The 16,110-nt window shown below is 46.3% G+C and overlaps 1 pseudogene; it reads right to left on the bottom strand.

Moving 5' to 3' along the window:
• LOC133634247 (adhesion G protein-coupled receptor L3-like) overlaps window positions 1-16,110 on the bottom strand; it is a 334,776-nt pseudogene that overhangs the window by 79,652 nt on the left and 239,014 nt on the right.

The following is a 16,110-nucleotide window of genomic DNA, read 5'->3' as shown; positions in this document are numbered from 1 at the left end:
AGTAGTGGACCAGGAGGACTAGACTTACGTATGTTGTCTGCAGTCTCCTGCACAGTGTCAAGTAGTGGACCAGGAGGACTAGACTTACGTATGTTGTCTGCAGTCTCCTGCACAGTGTCAAGTAGTGGACCAGAATCACGGATGTGGTCTGCAGTCTCCTGCACAGTGTCAAGTAGTGGACCAGGAGGACTAGACTTACGGATGTTGTCTGCAGTCTCCTGCACAGTGTCAAGTAGTGGACCAGGAGAACTAGACGAACGTATGTTGTCTGCAGTCTCCTGCACAGTGTCAAGTAGTGGACCAGGAGGACTAGACTCACGTATGTTGTCTGCAGTCTCCTGCACAGTGTCAAGTAGTGGACCAGGAGAACTAGACTTACGTATGTTGTCTGCAGTCTCCTGCACAGTGTCAAGTAGTGGACCAGGAGGACTAGACTTACGTATGTTGTCTGCAGTCTCCTGCACAGTGTCAAGTAGTGGACCGGGAGGACTAGACTTACGGATGTTGTCTGCAGTCTCCTGCACAGTGTCAAGTAGTGGACCAGGAGGACTAGACTTACGTATGTTGTCTGCAGTCTCCTGCACAGTGTCAAGTAGTGGACCAGGAGGACTAGACTTACGTATGTTGTCTGCAGTCTCCTGCACAGTGTCAAGTAGTGGACCAGGAGGACTAGACTCACGGATGTTGTCTGCAGTCTCCTGCACAGTGTCAAGTAGTGGACCAGGAGGACTAGACTTACGGATGTTGTCTGCAGTCTCCTGCACAGTGTCAAGTAGTGGACCAGGAGGACTAGACTTACGGATGTTGTCTGCAGTCTCCTGCACAGTGTCAAGTAGTGGACCAGGAGGACTAGACTTACGTATGTTGTCTGCAGTCTCCTGCACAGTGTCAAGTAGTGGACCAGGAGGACTAGACTCACGCATGTTGTCTGCAGTCTCCTGCACAGTGTCAAGTAGTGGACCAGGAGGACTAGACTTACGTATGTTGTCTGCAGTCTCCTGCACAGTGTCAAGTAGTGGACCAGGAGGACTAGACTTACGTATGTTGTCTGCAGTCTCCTGCACAGTGTCAAGTAGTGGACCAGGAGGACTAGACTTACGGATGTTGTCTGCAGTCTCCTGCACAGTGTCAAGTAGTGGACCAGGAGAACTAGACGAACGTATGTTGTCTGCAGTCTCCTGCACAGTGTCAAGTAGTGGACCAGGAGGACTAGACTCACGTATGTTGTCTGCAGTCTCCTGCACAGTGTCAAGTAGTGGACCAGGAGGACTAGACTTACGTATGTTGTCTGCAGTCTCCTGCACAGTGTCAAGTAGTGGACCGGGAGGACTAGACTTACGGATGTTGTCTGCAGTCTCCTGCACAGTGTCAAGTAGTGGACCAGGAGGACTAGACTTACGTATGTTGTCTGCAGTCTCCTGCACAGTGTCAAGTAGTGGACCAGGAGGACTAGACTTACGTATGTTGTCTGCAGTCTCCTGCACAGTGTCAAGTAGTGGACCAGGAGGACTAGACTCACGGATGTTGTCTGCAGTCTCCTGCACAGTGTCAAGTAGTGGACCAGGAGGACTAGACTTACGGATGTTGTCTGCAGTCTCCTGCACAGTGTCAAGTAGTGGACCAGGAGGACTAGACTTACGGATGTTGTCTGCAGTCTCCTGCACAGTGTCAAGTAGTGGACCAGGAGGACTAGACTTACGTATGTTGTCTGCAGTCTCCTGCACAGTGTCAAGTAGTGGACCAGGAGGACTAGACTCACGCATGTTGTCTGCAGTCTCCTGCACAGTGTCAAGTAGTGGACCAGGAGGACTAGACTTACGTATGTTGTCTGCAGTCTCCTGCACAGTGTCAAGTAGTGGACCAGGAGGACTAGACTTACGGATGTTGTCTGCAGTCTCCTGCACAGTGTCAAGTAGTGGACCAGGAGGACTAGACTTACGTATGTTGTCTGCAGTCTCCTGCACAGTGTCAAGTAGTGGACCAGGAGGACTAGACTTACGTATGTTGTCTGCAGTCTCCTGCACAGTGTCAAGTAGTGGACCAGGAGGACTAGACTCACGGATGTTGTCTGCAGTCTCCTGCACAGTGTCAAGTAGTGGACCAGGAGGACTAGACTTACGGATGTTGTCTGCAGTCTCCTGCACAGTGTCAAGTAGTGGACCAGGAGGACTAGACTTACGGATGTTGTCTGCAGTCTCCTGCACAGTGTCAAGTAGTGGACCAGGAGGACTAGACTTACGTATGTTGTCTGCAGTCTCCTGCACAGTGTCAAGTAGTGGACCAGGAGGACTAGACTCACGCATGTTGTCTGCAGTCTCCTGCACAGTGTCAAGTAGTGGACCAGGAGGACTAGACTTACGTATGTTGTCTGCAGTCTCCTGCACAGTGTCAAGTAGTGGACCAGGAGGACTAGACTTACGTATGTTGTCTGCAGTCTCCTGCACAGTGTCAAGTAGTGGACCAGGAGGACTAGACTCACGCATGTTGTCTGCAGTCTCCTGCACAGTGTCAAGTAGTGGACCAGGAGGACTAGACTTACGTATGTTGTCTGCAGTCTCCTGCACAGTGTCAAGTAGTGGACCAGGAGGACTAGACTTACGTATGTTGTCTGCAGTCTCCTGCACAGTGTCAAGTAGTGGACCAGGAGGACTAGACTCACGCATGTTGTCTGCAGTCTCCTGCACAGTGTCAAGTAGTGGACCAGGAGGACTAGACTTACGTATGTTGTCTGCAGTCTCCTGCACAGTGTCAAGTAGTGGACCAGGAGGACTAGACTCACGCATGTTGTCTGCAGTCTCCTGCACAGTGTCAAGTAGTGGACCAGGAGGACTAGACTTACGTATGTTGTCTGCAGTCTCCTGCACAGTGTCAAGTAGTGGACCAGGAGGACTAGACTTACGTATGTTGTCTGCAGTCTCCTGCACAGTGTCAAGTAGTGGACCAGGAGGACTAGACTTACGTATGTTGTCTGCAGTCTCCTGCACAGTGTCAAGTAGTGGACCAGGAGGACTAGACTTACGTATGTTGTCTGCAGTCTCCTGCACAGTGTCAAGTAGTGGACCAGGAGGACTAGACTTACGGATGTTGTCTGCAGTCTCCTGCACAGTGTCAAGTAGTGGACCAGGAGGACTAGACTTACGTATGTTGTCTGCAGTCTCCTGCACAGTGTCAAGTAGTGGACCAGGAGGACTAGACTCACGTATGTTGTCTGCAGTCTCCTGCACAGTGTCAAGTAGTGGACCAGGAGGACTAGACTTACGTATGTTGTCTGCAGTCTCCTGCACAGTGTCAAGTAGTGGACCAGGAGGACTAGACTCACGCATGTTGTCTGCAGTCTCCTGCACAGTGTCAAGTAGTGGACCAGGAGGACTAGACTTACGTATGTTGTCTGCAGTCTCCTGCACAGTGTCAAGTAGTGGACCAGGAGGACTAGACTCACGCATGTTGTCTGCAGTCTCCTGCACAGTGTCAAGTAGTGGACCAGGAGGACTAGACTTACGTATGTTGTCTGCAGTCTCCTGCACAGTGTCAAGTAGTGGACCAGGAGGACTAGACTTACGTATGTTGTCTGCAGTCTCCTGCACAGTGTCAAGTAGTGGACCAGGAGGACTAGACTTACGTATGTTGTCTGCAGTCTCCTGCACAGTGTCAAGTAGTGGACCAGGAGGACTAGACTCACGGATGTTGTCTGCAGTCTCCTGCACAGTGTCAAGTAGTGGACCAGGAGGACTAGACTTACGGATGTTGTCTGCAGTCTCCTGCACAGTGTCAAGTAGTGGACCAGGAGGACTAGACTTACGGATGTTGTCTGCAGTCTCCTGCACAGTGTCAAGTAGTGGACCAGGAGGACTAGACTTACGGATGTTGTCTGCAGTCTCCTGCACAGTGTCGGTCTTCAGCAGGTTGTCTGCCAGCATGAAGGCTCCAGTCTCCACAGTGTCCAGCAGCAGAGTAGCCCAGTGCAGCTGCTCCTTGATGGACAACTCTCTCCACGCACTCTGGGCTCGTGGCTGCAGAAGATTGTTCACCGTCTCCACCATGGCCTGCACACACACACACACACACACACACACACACACACACACACACACACACACACACACACACACACACACACACACACACACACACACACACACACACACACACACACACACACACACTGGTCAGTCCTAATAAAAGAAGGTGTAACATGATGGAAGATGGTGTGTAACAAAACAGGAAATAACAAGAACGTATCAAACTCTCCTTCATCATGCTGAGCAATTAGTGATGGAGATGTGATGTTCATGCACACACTGCACAACTACACAACAACACACACTACACAACAAAACAACAACACTCACACGCAACAACACACACTGCACAACTACACGACAACAAGTGGACACACACTCCAATTATTATTGTTTTATACACACACTTTTACTTTTGAGTTGTGCTAGGTAAGTTATATTTATTATTATCATTATTATTAATAATATTAATAATATATATGTGTGAATGTTCAAACATTCTCACATATAAGATTCTACACCCAAAAAATCATCTATTTACTATTATTATTGTTATTATTACTATCCATCCATCCATCCATCCATTTTCTACCGCTTGTCCCGGTCGGGGTCGCGGGGGTGCTGGAGCCTATCACAGCTGCATTCGGGCGGAAGGCGCGGTACACCTTGGACAAGTCGCCACGTCATTATTATTATTATTATTATTATTATTATTCATGTGTGAATGTCCAATCATTTACACAATGAGATTCTATACGTAAAAAAAAAATCTATTTATTATTATTATTATTATTAACAGAACAGAACCATCAAATTCCGGAGGGCCCGCCTCAGGAAAAGCCTTCTCCCTGCAGCTATAGCCGCCCTTAACAGCAGGCCCGGCCGACCTGTCTGACAAGCCTGTAAATGTGTTGGTCATGTATGATGTCTTTTTGTTATTTTTGTTTTGTGATGTGTAATGTCTGTTGTTTAAATTACGGCAGTGAAAATGAATTTCCCCAACGGGGACCAATAAATCTAAATCCAAATCTTATTATCATTATTATTGTTATTATTATCCATCCATCCATTTTCTACTGCTTATTCCCTTCAGGGTCGCGGGGGGCGCTGGAGCCTATCTCAGCTGCATTCGGGCGGAAGGCGCGGTACACCTTGGACAAGTCGCCACGTCATTATTATTATTATTATTATTATTATTATTATTCATGTGTGAATGTCCAATCATTTACACAATGAGATTCTAAACGGAAAAAAAAAATCTATTTATTATTATTATTATTATTATTATTATTATTATTATTATTATTATTATTAACAGAACAGAACCATCAAATTCCGGAGGGCCCGCCTCAGGAAAAGCCTTATCCCTGCAGCTATAGCCGCCCTTAACAGCAGGCCCGGCCGACCTGTCTGACAAGCCTGTAAATGTGTTGGTCATGTATGATGTCTTTTTGTTATTTTTGTTTTGTGATGTGTAATGTCTGTTGTTTAAATGTACGGCAGTGAAAATGAATTTCCCCAACGGTGACCAATAAATCTAAATCCAAATCTTATTATCATTATTATTGTTATTATTATCCATCCATCCATTTTCTTCCGCTTATTCCCCTCAGGGTCGCGGGGGGCGCTGTAGCCTATCTCAGCTGCATTCGGGCGTAAGGCGCGGTACACCTTGGACAAGTCGCCACCTCATTATTATTATTATTATTATTATTATTATTATTATTATTATTATTCATGTGTGAATGTCCAATCATTTACACAATGAGATTCTATACGGAAAAAAAAAATCTATTTATTATTATTATTATTATTATTATTATTATTAACAGAACAGAACCATCAAATTCCGGGGCCCGCCTCAGGAAAAGCCTTCTCCCTGCAGCTATAGCCGCCCTTAACAGCAGGCCCGGCCGACCTGTCTGACAAGCCTGTAAATGTGTTGGTCATGTATGATGTCTTTTTGTTATTTTTGTTTTGTGATGTGTAATGTCTGTTGTTTAAATGTACGGCAGTGAAAATGAATTTCCCCAACGGGGACCAATAAATCTAAATCCAAATCTTATTATCATTATTATTGTTATTATTATCCATCCATCCATTTTTCTACTGCTTATTCCCTTCAGGGTCGCGGGGGGCGCTGGAGCCTATCTCAGCTGCATTCGGGCGGAAGGCGCGGTACACCTTGGACAAGTCACCACCTCATTATTATTATTATTATTATTAACAGAACAGAACCATCAAATTCCGGAGGGCCCGCCTCAGGAAAAGCCTCATCCCTGCAGCTATGGCCGCCCTTAACAGCAGGCCCGGCCGACCTGTCTGACAAGCCTGTAAATGTGTTGGTCATGTATGATGTCTTTTTGTTATTTTTGTTTTGTGATGTGTAATGTCTATTGTTTAAATGTACGGCAGTGAAAATGAATTTCCCCAACGGGGACCAATAAATCTAAATCCAAATTTTATTATCATTATTATTGTTATTATTATCCATCCATCCATTTTCTACCGCTTATTCCCCTCAGGGTCGCGGGGGGCGCTGGAGCCTATCTCAGCTGCATTCGGGCGGAAGGCGCGGTACACCTTGGACAAGTCGCCACGTCATTATTATTATTATTATTATTATTATTATTATTATTCATGTGTGAATGTCCAATCATTTACACAATGAGATTCTATACGAAAAAAAAAAAAATCTATTTATTATTATTATTATTATTAACAGAACAGAACCATCAAATTCCGGAGGGCCCGCCTCAGGAAAAGCCTTCTCCCTGCAGCTATAGCCGCCCTTAACAGCAGGCCCGGCCGACCTGTCTGATAAGCCTGTAAATGTGTTGGTCATGTATGATGTCTTTTTGTTATTTTTGTTTTGTGATGTGTAATGTCTATTGTTTAAATGTACGGCAGTGAAAATGAATTTCCCCAACGGGGACCAATAAATCTAAATCCAAATCTTATTATCATTATTATTGTTATTATTATCCATCCATCCATTTTTCTACTGCTTATTCCCTTCAGGGTCGCGGGGGGCGCTGGAGCCTATCTCAGCTGCATTCGGGCGGAAGGCGCGGTACACCTTGGACAAGTCGCCACCTCATTAATATTATTATTCCACTGCAGAAGTTCGGCCCGCTCCACAGTCCAGTTTTCATACGATCAGAACTGTTGAAGAATCCAAACGCTCGTCTCCACCGGGAATCGCGAGCTACTCAAAAAATGTTGTAACAAATTTCCCGGGATTACCCAGAATTCCTGGTTTTCCAGGACATTTTGTCCTTTGAAAATAAATGGGCCAATTTTCAAAGTTGCACAACTCCCACATTAGCAGCCGTTTAGAAGCATCCACCATCCACACCCTCACTCTGTTGCACCTCTTCATGGACATTTTTCACAGTCCACATTTTTCAACTGGTTTTGACCATTCCACCTTCAAAACCTCCCTCTTAGTTGGAACAAAAAATAGTCCCTGTTTCTGTTTTTTGTACAAATTAAAATTTTTACCAAAATTCCAGGAATGGTGAAATACCCATCCTCAATTCAAACTGTTAGTACGTCAACATTTTTCAACCGATTGCAAAAATTCCAACACCAACCCATTCATGTCATGCGACCTTCCAACCATCCACCCACTCTACCCTTCATATCAAACACAAAACATGTTTTCCTTTTCCCAAAATTCCAGATTTTCCTGGAATGAAAGGGCATTATACAATCTACTGCATACCCCACATTACTCACTCGGTTTGAACTGTTCCACCATCCACACACTCCACTCACCTTGGACAATTCCCACAATTCCTGGTTTTCCAAAGCTCTATTTTCACCTCTTCCTGGAAAATCTTTCACAGTCCACATTTTTCAACAGGTTTTGACCATTCCACCTTCAAAACCTTCCTCTTAGTTGGGACAAAAAAGTCCCTATATCTTTTTTTTTTCTACAAATTTACAGTTTTCCCAAAATTCCAGGAATTCCGAAATACCCATCCTCAATTCGAACTGTTACAACGTCAACATATTTGAACAAATTCCAAACATCCCAACACCAACCCATTCATGTCATCTAGGACAAGTATCAAGATTTTTTTTAATTCCCAGTTTTCCCAAAATTCCCAAATTTCCAGGAAATTCCCATTCAAAAGAATGGACGTATTCAGAGTTCTACAATGCTCTAAATTCTCCCCCCAAAAATTATGTTTTTTAAACCTGATTCTGACCTTCCAACCATCCCCCTACACTACTCTTCATATATATCAAACACAAAACATTATTTCCATCCATTTTCTTCCGCTTATCCGAGGTCAGGTCATGGGGGCAGCAGCCTAAGCAGAGAAGCCCAGACTTCCCTCTCCCCAGCTACTTGGTCCAGCTCCTCCCGTGGGATCCCGAGGCGTTCACAGGCCAGCCGGGAGACAGAGTCTTCCCAACGTGTCCTGGGTCTTCCCCGTGGCCTCCTACCGGTCAGACGTGCCCTAAACACCTCCCTAGGGAGGCGTTCAGGTGGCATCCTGACCAGATGCCCAAACCACCTCATCAGGCTCCTCTCCATGTGGAGGAGCAGCGGCTTTACTCTGAGTTCCTCCCGGATGACAGAGCTTCTCACCCTATCCCGTCACCCGGCGGAGGAAACTCATTTGGGCCACTTGTACCCGTGATCTTGTCCTTTCGGTCATAACCCAAAGCTCATGACCATAGGTGAGGATGGGAACGTAGATCGAGCGGTAAATTGAGAGCTTTGCCTTCCGGCTCAGCTCCTTCTTCACCACAAAGGATCGATACAGCGTCCGCATTACTGAAGACGCCGCACCGATCCGCCTGTCGATCTCACCATCCACTCTTCCCTCTCTCCTGAACAAGACTCCAAGGTACTTGAACTCCTCCACTTGGGGCAGGGTCTCCTCCCCAACCTGGAGATGGCACTCCACCCTTTCCCGGGCGAGAACCATGGACTCGGACTTGGAGGTGCTGATTCTCATCCCAGTCGCTTCGCACTCGGCTGCGAACCGATCCAGCGAGAGCAGAAGATCCTGGCCAGATGAAGCCATCAGGACGACATCATCTGCAAAAAGCAGAGACCTAATCCCGCAGCCACCAAACCAGATCCCCTCAACGCCCTGACAGCGCCTAGAAGTTCTGTTCATAAAAGTTCAGAACAGAATAGGTGACAAAGGGCAGCCTTGGTGGAGTCCAACCCTCACTGGAAACGTGTCCGACTTACTGCCGGCATTGCGGACCAAGCTCTGACACTGATCGTACAGGGAGCGGACCACCACAATCAGACAGTCCAATACCCCATACTCTCTGAGCACTCCCCACAGGACTTCCGGTCGAATGCCTTCTCCAAGTCCACAAAGCACATGTAGACTGGTTGGGCAAACTCCCATGCACCCTCAAGGACCCTGCCCAGAGTATAGAGCTGGTCCACAGTTCCACGACCAGGACGAAAACCACACTGTTCCTCCTGGATCCGAGGTTGGACTATCCGGCGTAGCCTCTCCAGTACACCTGAATAGACCTTAGCGGGAAGGCTGAGGAGTGTGATCCTACCATAGTTGGAACACACCCTCCAGTTCCCCTTCTTAAAGAGAGGAACCATCACTTGTTACTCTTGTATGGTTGTACTGTATCCTTGCTAGAGATGTGCATACATTTATCATTATTATGCATGTTATTATGTACATGTATTGTATTATATTATATTGGATCACACGTATTGTATTATATTATTGTGTATGTGCATACATTATAGGCACACACACACACACACATGCACGCACACGCACTCACACCCACACACACACACACACACACACACACACACACACACACACACTCACCCACACACACACATACACACACTCACACACACACACACCCACACACACACGCGCACGCACACACACGCACGCACGCACGCGCACAAGCAGTTAAATGTAATTATTTCAAACCTAAAAAAACAAGAATTCTCTTTTCTTTGCCACTTGTTAAGTTCCAAGTTATTTTTTATTTTTCTTACTCATTATCTATTTTATATTACTTTTTTATTGATTCCATTTTATTTGTTTTTATTGTGGTGTTATCCTTTTTATGCACATTTTTTTAATGTTTTCATTGTTGGTGGGTTTTTTTTTTAGCAGTATTTTGTATATTTGAGTAGGTTCTTTATTCTTTATTATGTACAAGACTTTGTCCCGCAGGTTTTTAACGTGCTTTAAAAAGTGAGATGAGATTGGAAGAAATGATGAATTCAAATATCATTTCATATTTGAGTGGATGACTTTATGACACAGGTTTCAAACTCCAGGCTCGGGGGCCACATCTGGACCACCACTTCATTTAAAGTGGCCACAAATAATGTGCATCTTTTTTACTAAAATTATTTATTGTTTTCTTTTTGACAGGAACAATTATATCATATATGAAACGTTATTATTGTCTGCTCATGAGAAAAATACAATATTATTAATTAATTATATCATATATGAAACGTTATTATTGTCTGCTCATGAGAACAATACAATATTATTATTAGAGGTGAGCATCTTTAGCCATCTCACAACTCAATTCAGATTTAATTTCTTGATTAAACACAATTCCCAATTCAAACCGATGTATTATTTTTTTTATAATAATTATAATAAAACCTTTTCAAAATAAGATACAGCTTACAAAACCTGACATATTACGTACACAAGCAGAAAATAAGAATGCCTAAAAATATACTTTTAAAAATGTATACTTAAAAGAACATAAATAAATTGTTAATCGATTTTTTTATAATTGTGAATCAATTTGTAGTCATAATAAATAGAAACATTTGATTACATTTGTATTTAATCCCCCTAATGATGGAGTTTGTAAAAATAAAAATACATCGTTAAAGGTCACCTTGAATTATGATTTAAAGGCGTTGTCCATCAGTCTGAAGGTAAACAAGAATGATGTAATAATATGCATGATATATTCATGTTACAAGGCAGCCATGACTGTCATGTGACCCTCAGTGGAAACTGTTTGCCAATGTAATATTTGGTTCTTATTTTGTCTTTCATAAATGAATGTTTTGGATTAGCAATATTATTTATCACTACAACCGATATTATTTTTCAGAACGTTAACTAAATAATATTTCTGTTAGAATGTCCTGTAAATGTTAGACAATAATCATATTTTATGGTCTACAATTTGATGCTTGATAATTCATATTTGATGCATTTTCTTCTGTCCTGTAAATGTTAAATAATAATCGTATTTTAAGGTCTACAATTTGATGCTTGATAATTAATACATGATGCATATTCTTCAACTATCAAAGTTATTATTCCAACAAACATCATTTGTGGTCCATGTTTGAAACTGGACTAACAAACACCATCCTGTGTAGCCCATCCTCAGTGTGCCTTGTGGGCTACGTGGTGAGGGTCTACTGTCTCCTTGAATAATGGACGCTGCCATGAGGTCGTCATTGTGGACTCCAGCATTGCCATTGTGGACTCCAGCATCGTCATTGTGGACTCCAGCATTGCCATTGTGGACTCCAGCATCGTCATTGTGGACTCCAGCATTGCTATTGTGGACTCAAGCATCATCATTGTGGACTCCAGGATCGTCATTGTGGACTCCAGCCTCGTGATTGTGGACTCCAGCATCGTCATTGAGGACTCCAGCCTCGTCATTGTGGACTCCAGCATCATTATTGTGGACTCCAGCATCGTCATTGTGGACTCCAGCATCATTATTATGGACTCCAGCATCGTCATTGTGGACTCCAGCATCGTCATTGTGGACTCCAGCCTCGTCATTGTGGACTCCAGCATCGTCATTGTGGACTCCAGCCTCGTCATTGTGGACTCCAGCATCGTCATTGTGGACTCCAGCCTCGTGATTGTGGACTCCAGCATCGTCATTGAGGACTCCAGCCTCGTCATTGTGGACTCCAGCATCGTCATTGTGGACTCCAGCCTCGTCATTGTGGACTCCAGCATCGTTATTGTGGACTCCAGCATCGTCATTGTGGACTCCAGCCTCGTCATTGTGGACTCCAGCATCGTTATTGTGGACTCAAGCCTCGTCATTGTGGACTCCAGCACCATTATTGTGGACTCCAGCATCGTCATTGTGGACTCCAGCATCATTATTGTGGACTCCAGCATCGTCATTGTGGACTCCAGCCTCGTCATTGTGGACTCCAGCATCGTCATTGTGGACTCCAGCCTCGTGATTGTGGACTCCAGCATCGTCATTGAGGACTCCAGCCTCGTCATTGTGGACTCCAGCATCGTCATTGTGGACTCCAGCCTCGTCATTGTGGACTCCAGCATCGTCATTGTGGACTCCAGCCTCGTCATTGTGGACTCCAGCATCGTTATTGTGGACTCCAGCATCGTCATTGTGGACTCCAGCCTCGTCATTGTGGACTCCAGCATCGTTATTGTGGACTCAAGCCTCGTCATTGTGGACTCCAGCATCATTATTGTGGACTCCAGCATCGTCATTGTGGACTCCAGCATCATTATTGTGGACTCCAGCATCGTCATTGTGGACTCCAGCCTCGTCATTGTGGACTCCAGCATCGTCATTGTGGACTCCAGCATCGTCATTGTGGACTCCAGCCTCGTGATTGTGGACTCCAGCATCGTCATTGTGGACTCCAGCCTCGTCATTGTGGACTCCAGCATCGTCCTTCTTCATATATAAAATCTGAAGAACTGTGTGTGTGTGTGTGTGTGTGTGTGTGTGTGTGTGTGTGTGTGTGTGTGTGTGTGTGTGTGTGTGTGTGTGTGTGTGTGCGTGTGTGAGTGTGTATTTGTGTGTGTGTGTGTGTGAGTGTGTATTTGTGTGTGTGTGTGTGTGTGTGTGTGTGTGTGTGTGTGTGTGTGTGTGAGTGTGAGTGTGTGTGTGTGTGTGTGTGTGTGTGTGTGTGTGTGTGTGTGCAGGACATGATTGTGCTCCACTTGCTGAGACTTTTCTATTGTCAGTGCAGCTCCTGCTTTCCTTGTGATGTGTTGTAGATAGCGCCATCAAGCATCGACTCTCATTAAACTTCACACGCCTTTTTTGTATTGAACTTTGCAGTATCTCACATTCTCACTTTCACTTTCACTTTCTCTTTCCAATGTAATGACAAGTTACAGGGAGCGAGAGAGGCGGGGACATGACGTCATTTCATCCACGTGCAGACATCTACACACGCTGTAGTTTGAACAGTTTGCCATCTGTGCGGCCCCTCAGGTCGACACCAACATCCTGGTCTTTGAAGGCGTCTGCGGGCACGGCGGAACACATGAGGCTGAACTGTGTTGGCGCCAAGACGCAGCCTTGCTTGACCTCGTTTCTGACTGGGAATGGGTCAGAGGAACTGCGTTACCAAAGCGATGAATTTCCTTGGGCGACCATACTTTGCCGTAATCTCCCACAGATCCTCTCTACTGACGGTGTCAAAGGCCTTGGTGAGGTCGAAATAGGTGGAGAACAGGTCGGAGTTCTGCTTCTGACACTTGCCTGGCAGCGAACACCATGTCGATGGTTCCTCGCTCCTTGCGGAATCCACACTGGCTTTCAGGCAGAAGTCCTTGGTCAAGGTGGGCTGTGAGGCGGTTAAGCAGGATCCTGGCAAGGATCTTTCCTGTGATGGAGAGCAGGGAGAGCCCTCTGTGGTTGTCGCAGGCCTGTCTGTTTCATTTGCTTTTGTACAGATGTATGATGGAAGCGTCTCTGAATTCCTGGGGAATTGTCTCTTGCTCCTACATCAGAAGAAACAACTGGTGGAGCCTGTCGGCCAATGCTGTTATCCTCCCTTTTTAAAAACCTGAGCTGAAATGGCGTCAGTACCAGGTGCTTTTCCACTGTAGAGTAGACGTATTGCTTTCTGGGTCTCAAGCGAGGTTGGAGGGTCATCCAGTGTTTCGTTGATGGGCACTTGGAGGAGACGATTAATGGCTTCGTCCTTGATGGTCGAGGGGCGGTTCAAGATGTTGTCAAAATGTTTGGCCCACCCCTCCTCACCTGCGCTGAGGAGGGGGTTTGATACTGAAGACATTGGGCCGTAAACTTCTTTTAAGGCATTGTAGAAGTTCTTATAGTGGCGCCTGTCTGCATAACCTTGGATCTCGTCAGATATGTTGCTGAGCCAAGCGTCTTGCTGCTGCACAGTTCTGCGTGTGTTGATAAACGCATCTTTCTTTGCTATGGACTTGGGGATACTGAGGTAGGTTTGGTGGAGGTGATGTTTCTCATCCAAAATCTGATTGATGTACCCGCAGTTCTCATCAAACCAGTCCTTGTGTTTCCTGCCCCAGATTCTCTGTAGCTGTGGTGTAAATCAGCTCTCTGAGTGATGCCCAATCTGCCTCCACATTCTGGTTGACTGGAGAGGTGGACTCCGGCGCTCTTCCAGAGAGTTCACGAAGGACTGCTTGCAGCTAGCGGTCTTCAGCTTGGCAATGTTTAACCATTTTGGGGCCGTTTGGGTTGAATGCTGATGATGAGCTTGATAATGAGGCGGTGGTCCGTCCAGCATTCAGCACCGCACAGTGGCTTGGTCACGCGTACATCCTGCCTGTCTCTCTTCCTAACGATGACGTAGTCGATAAGATGCCAGTGCTTTGAGCGGGGATGCATACATGACGTTCGGTTACGGGTAGGGAGGCGGAAGATCGTATTGGTGATCAGCAGTTCATGCTCAGCGCAAGTCTGGAGCAAAAGAAGACCGTTGCTGTTGCAGTGGCCCACTCCATGATGTCCAAGGACTCCTTCCCAGACAACGTTGTCAGTGCCAACTGTTGCGTTGAAGTCACCTAACAAGATGAGCTTACCCGCCTTCAGAACGTCGGGAACGACGGTGTGAAGGTCTTCATAGAACTTTGCCTTCACTTCATCTGGATTTGTTATGGTTGGGGCGTAGGCACTGATGATGGAAAGGTGCTTCCGTCCAGCCATCAATGGGAGTTTCATGGTCATGAAGCTGTTGTTCACTCCCTTGGGAAGTCCAGCCAGCTTGCCAACAAGAGTTGTCCTTACTGCAAACCCAACGCCTGCTTCACGCTGCTCCTCGCTAGCTCTGCCACTCCAGAAGAATGTGTAGCCAGAGCCCCTTTCACAGACCTCTCCTTCTCTTGTGAGCCTGGTCTCGCTCAAGGTTGCGATGTCAATGCTTCATCTGGTGAGTTCCTTTCCTATCAAGGCTGTTCTCTGTGGTCTGTCTGCATCGTCTCTGTCCAGAAGTGTGCGCACATTCCATGCGCCCAATGTGAGAGGAACGATCCTTGTTTTCTTTGTGCTACGACCGCTGATATAGGGTCCCATCCAGCCACGATAAGCTGGCTAGGGAAAGTTGGAGCAGGCAATTTTTAGGGCACCTTTTCTAGCCCCTTCCTCAAGTCATGGAGGTGAGCAGTGCATTCCTGAAAAGGGCTGCTCAGTCTCTGGGCTGCTCCGTGTCAGCGAAGAACGACCAATGCCCTGGGCCACCTGTGTGCAGGATTACGGCTACGGCTTCCAGTGTACCCACACTTGCCGCTTCGTCGCTTGCCTGTCACCACAGGACTTGTTGGTGATTGATGGGATGGAATGGATGACTAAGTGACTTGCGCGATGACTTGGATTTAAGTGAGGAAGAGTTGCGCAGTTCGTCGACCTCACTCTCTCGCCCGAGACCATCTTGATCCAGTGGCAAGACAGAGTTTGAGACGGCTGGAGACGGAAACGGGTGCAGTGGATGGCCATGATGTCCTAAATGTCTTGTCATGCCCTTGCGTTCCACAATGCTATGCTGAGAATCGTCTTCGTGCCCGTTGACCAGCTGTCGGTTCATCCACGCCGGCCACCGAACTTAGTCTTCGCGTGCGTAGGTAGACATACCGAGATCACCGAGGCTTTGGGACCCGTTGGCTACCCTCACCAGGTTTCACCGGCCAGTTGAAGCTGTTACCCGGGGTGTGGCTGCTGTGCACGCTACAACTTCGCGGAGCCACTGGTGAGAGCTGAGTGACATGTGGGAATTAAAGGTGGACGAACTGCCCAATAGAGAGTATGACCTGTACCCCACCAGAGGTGCTACACCGCCGGAACACCCCCTGTGTAACAGTACTGT

Source organism: Entelurus aequoreus, linkage group LG18 (genome assembly GCF_033978785.1).
Source record: "Entelurus aequoreus isolate RoL-2023_Sb linkage group LG18, RoL_Eaeq_v1.1, whole genome shotgun sequence".
Classification (NCBI taxonomy): domain Eukaryota; kingdom Metazoa; phylum Chordata; class Actinopteri; order Syngnathiformes; family Syngnathidae; genus Entelurus; species Entelurus aequoreus.
Note: the sequence above shows the minus strand (reverse complement) of the source record. Positions and strands in the feature narration are given on the sequence as shown.